This window comes from Ursus maritimus, unplaced genomic scaffold (genome assembly GCF_017311325.1).
Source record: "Ursus maritimus isolate PB19 unplaced genomic scaffold, ASM1731132v1 scaffold_14, whole genome shotgun sequence".
NCBI lineage: Eukaryota > Metazoa > Chordata > Mammalia > Carnivora > Ursidae > Ursus > Ursus maritimus.
In genome coordinates this window covers 52848573-52853586 of record NW_024423786.1, presented here as the reverse complement: position 1 = coordinate 52853586, position 5014 = coordinate 52848573, and the positions used below count along the sequence as shown (strand labels likewise).

General features: G+C 38.1%; 1 protein-coding gene and 1 non-coding gene across 2 annotated transcripts in view; one reads left to right on the top strand and one right to left on the bottom strand.

Annotated features, from left to right (window-relative positions):
• Positions 1 to 2991: 2991 nt before the first annotated feature.
• The window catches only part of TNFSF14 (TNF superfamily member 14), a 16134-nt gene continuing 14111 nt past the window's right edge, over positions 2992 to 5014 (bottom strand). Inside the window, exon 6 of the transcript XR_005834657.1 lies at positions 2992 to 4667. The gene's annotated coding sequence lies outside the window, so the exon portion shown is untranslated. The remainder of the gene's footprint in view (positions 4668 to 5014) is intronic.
• On the top strand, positions 4003 to 4107 carry LOC121102655. The gene has a single exon (XR_005834773.1). It is a non-coding gene; the product is annotated as a U6 spliceosomal RNA (small nuclear RNA).

Here is a 5014-nt window from a genome sequence, read left to right as displayed (position 1 = left end):
CTTCCAACTCTCCTTTGGAACAATTTGGATTTTCCCATCCTTTGACTTTCAACCTTTGTGTGTCTTGCATCTAAAGTGAGTCTTTTGTGGACAGATGGAACATCGTTTGCTGTTGTTGTTGTTGTTGTTGTTATTGTTATTGTTTTTGTTTTTTTGCCAATGTGCCAATCTCTGCCTTTTTTTTTTATTATGTTAAGCCTTTTAATAGGAAAGTTTAATCCATTCACATTTAAAGCATTTACTGATAAGGAAGGATTTCCTTCTGTAATTTGGCGATTTGTTACATGTTTTGTTCCTCATTTCCTCCATTACAGCCTTTTTTTGATTTTTAGTTGATTTTTTGTAGTGTGCTGATTTGATTTCCCTTATTTTTCTTTTCTCTCTCTCTCTTTCTTTCTTAAAGATTTATTTATTTATTTATCTATTTATTTATTTAATTGAGAGAGCTAGAAAAGAGCACAAGCTCAGGAGAACAGGAGGAAGATCAGAGGGAGAGGGAGAGGAGCAAGCCGACTCTTCTCTGTTGAGCATGGAGCCAGATGTGGGCTCAATCCCAGGAGCCTGAGATCATGACCTGAGCTGAAATCAAGAGTCCAACGCTTAACTGACTGAGCCACTCAGGCGCTCGCTCCATTTTTTTCTTTCTTCCTTCCTTCCTTTCTTTCCTTCTTTTTCTTTCTTTCTTTCTTTCTTTCTTTCTTTCTTTCTTTCTTTCTTCCTTCCTTCCNTCCTTCCTTCCTTCCTTCCTTCCTTCCTTTCCTTTCCTTTCCTTTCCTTCCTTTAAAAAAAAATTATTCTCTTAGTGGTTATCTTGGGGACTACAATTAACGTTTTACCCTCATAGCAACCTAGTTTTAATAATACCAACTTATTTTCAATAATATACAAACATTTTGCTCCTGTACATCTCTGTCCCTCCGCCTTTATATTGTTATCATCACAGATTGCATTTTTATTCATTGCGTTCCCTTTAACATATGATTATTGTTTTGTGCATTTGCCTTTTAAATGAAAGGTTGGTTTAACATGAAAAAATCAATTATTATAATTCATTGGGCATAACATTATAATTCATGAGCATAATAAAGGAAAAGATAATATCATCTCAAAAGATACAGAGGAAGCATTTAACAGACTCAGCATCTTTTAATGATTAAAAACTTGCAGCAATCTAGAAATAGAGTATTCTTAATCTGTTAAAGAATATCAACAAAATATCTAAAACAACAACATACTTAAGGGTGGGCAATTGAAATTAGATTTGCTCTTACCACTTCTGATTAATATTGCACTGAGGTCCTAGCCAGTACAGTAAAACAAAAGAAAAAAGCAAAAGGATTGAAAAAGAAGAAATAAAATTCATTACTTACAGATTACATTACTGTGTAGGCAGAAAACTAAAAGAAACTATGTATAGGGGCGCCTGGGTGGCACAGTGGTTAAGCGTCTGTCTTCGGCTCAGGGCGTGATTCTGGCATTACAGGATCAAGCCCCACATCAGGCTGCTCTGCTAGGAGCCTGCTTCTTCCTCTCCCACTCCCCCTGCTTGTGTTCCCTCTCTCCCTGGCTGTCTCTCTCTCTGTCAAATAAATAAATAAAATCTTAAAAAAAAAAAGAAACCATGTATAGATTTAATAAAGGAATTTAGCAAGGTCAATGGATATAAAATCAAAATACAAAAATCAGTGGTGTTTCTATGTATCAACATCTCTAGAAAAAGACATTTGAAAATTATGCCATTTACAAGAGCGTCAAAAAACACCAAATACTTGTGAAAAATCTAAGGAAAGTAGTGCAAGAATTCTACACGCAAAACTGTAAGACATTATTGAGGAAATTAAGTAAAATCTAAATAAAAAGAAGGATATGCTATGGTCATGGATTGGAAGACAATATTGTGAAAACATTAATTCTACACCAATACCTATTGATGGACAGATTCGATGCTGTGCCGGCATTCTCAGCAGGGTGTGTGTGCGATGTTGAATCAAAAAAACCCCACAGAAATGCAAATGACCAAAAGAACCCCGGGCTATCTTCAAGAAGAAAAACAAAATGGAGAGTTACTATTCCAGATATTAAGACCGACCATAAGCCTAATGTAATTTAGACAATGTGGTGTTAGTGCAAGAATGGACTACAATCCAGGTGGATTATAAATATAAAAGTGAAAGGTAAAACAAGTGTAAAGAAAGAGAAGATTTATATTCTTACAGGAGAATATTTATGTTAGGGTAAGCAAAGATTTTTAAAAACAGAACACCAAAAATATTACAAATGTAAAGGAAGATATTAAATTTATTATTAAATTAAATATTACTTAGAGTATTATTAAAAGCAAGATCTTTTGTTTTTCAAAAGATACCAGTTCAGAGAATGAAAAGGTAATCCACAGAGTGAGAAAGAAGATTTTCAAAAATAGAGTTGACAAAAGGGCTCACTTCCAGTTTATATAAAGAATTCCTAGAAATCAAAAAGAAAAAGGGTGCCTGAGTGGCTCAGGTCATGATCCCAGAGTCCTGGGATCGAACCCTGCATCAGGCTCCCTGCTCAGTGGAGAGTTTGCTTCTCCCTCTCCCGCTGCCCCTGCTTGTGCTCTCTCTCTCTCTCTCTAATAAATAAATAAAACCATAAAAAAAAAAACACTACAAGGGGATGGGGTGCTTGGCTTAGTCAGTGGAGTGTGCGACTCTTGATCTTGGGGTTGTGAGTTAGAGCCCCACGTTGGGTGTAGAGATAGCTTAAAAATAAGATCTCTAAAAAACCCTACAAAACTACAAGGGATCCCATTACAGAACATCTGAAATTGAAGGCCGACAACACTGGCTTGGTTGGTGTGTATGAAGCAATGGGAACTCTCACACTTGGCAGGTGAGGTGATATAGTGACCCCTGCTTTGGAAAACTGGTATCATCTAATAAATTTGAGCATAGGAAAATCCACTCTTAGATACATACTCAGCGTAAATGCACACACATGGTCACTAAAAGGCACAAAAATGCATCAATTTTATTCATAAACTCATATGCAAAATTCTAATAAAAATATTAGTAAGCACTCAGTAAAGATGGAACAACCCAGGGGCTTAAGGAAAAGGTGCTCACAAATCATCGGGGAAATGCAAATCAAAACCCAGCGAGATATCATCCCACAGTGTTATGGTGGTTACAACCCATTCAACACGAAATCCCAGGCAAAGACAGCAGGTATTGCTGGGGATGTGGAGAAACGGGAACCTTGTTCACTCCTGGTGGTGGGAATGCAAAATGGTGCTGCGCCATGGAAAGCAGCGTGGAGGCTTTTCAAACATTGAAAATAGAACCACCTTAGCATCTAGCAATCCTGCTTCTGGGTATAAACACCAAATAATTGAAATCAGGATCTCCAAGAGATACCTACACTTCTATGTTCGTTGAAGCAGACGTGTGGTGGATGAATGGATAAAGGACATGTGGTATATACATATAATGGAAAATTGCTCAGCCGTAAGGAAACGATTAATTCTGCCACTTACTGCATGAAATAAGGCAGACACAAAAGGACAAAGGTGATTCCACTTGCATGAGGGACCTGGTAGTCAAATGCATAGAGATAGCAAGTGGAATGATGATTGCCAGGGGCTGGAGGAGGGAGCGATGGGGAGTTGGTGTTTAATGGGTATACAGTTTCATTTAGGGAGGATGGGTAAGTCCTAGAGACCTACTATAAAGCATAATGCATATAGCCAACAATACGGTATTGTATACTTAAAACTTTTTAAAAAGATTTTATTTATTTCGTTATTGGGGCGGGGGGGAGAGCACGAGCAGGGCAGAGGGAGAAGGAGTCTTAAGCACGCTCCGCACTGAGCCCAGAGCCCCACGTGGGGCTCGATTGCACCACCCTGAGATCACGACCTGAGCCAAAACCCTGAGTCGGTTGTTTTACCGACTGAGCCACCCAGGTGCCCCCCCCAATTATTTTTTTAGAGAGGATAGCTCTTACAGTAACTGTTCTTATCATGCTCGCTTGGGCAGAACATATGCTAAAACTGGAACAATACAGAGAAGATTAGCATGGCCCCTGAACGCGGATGACACACAAATTCGTGAAGTGTTCCATATTAAAAAAAAAAAAAAAGTTCTTATCGCACACAAATAAAGAAGGAAAAAGGAAACTTTTAGAAGCGATGGTTAAACTTTTGACATTGTGGTGATGGTTTCGTGGGTGTTTACTTATCTTTAAACTCATCAATATGTAATATTAAATATATATAGCATTTTTGTATGTCAGTCATACCTTAGAGGAAAAAAACAAATGTAGGGTTTTTTAAACCACTAGCATGAAGTGAACTCTCAATTTTTTGTGAGTTTTTGTGTTTCTTGTGATACTTGAGTTGGTTTTGTTCCTTTTGATGAGAAATTTCCATTTTTGGAAGAATAGAAAAAAAGATATTTTTATCCTAAAAATGTTTTTGGTCAAATAAATGTCTTTACATGAAATGATCTGTGATTTTAAATAAACATTACACATTTAAAAAGTTTACAAAAACTCGCGCTTTGACTGCTATGCCGAGAACAGCCTGGAGGGGGCGAGAGTGGATGCAGGCAGGACTCTCCGGAGGCTTCTTGGAGGCGAAGCCTTGAAGCTTTAGACTCTTGACGGGTTGAACCTACACAGGGAGGTGCCTAAGGAAATGGTCAAAAGAATAAGATCAGAATACGTTATTTCTGAGTTAAGTAGAAGAAAAAACTGGAATGATAAAAAAAAAATCCTAAATGAGGCAAGGAGGACGAGTAAAAGAAATATAGAAAAGGAGGGACAGGGGCTCCTGGATGGCTCAGTCGGTTAAGTGTCTGCCTTCGGCTCAGGGAATGATCCCAGGGTCCTGGGATTTTGGGCTCCCTGCTCAGAGGGGAGGCTGCTTCTCCCTCTCCCACTTCCCCCGCTTGTGTTTCCTCTCTCACTGTGTCTCTGTCAAATAAATAAAATCTTTTTTTTTAAGATTTTATTTATTTATTCGACAGAGATAGAG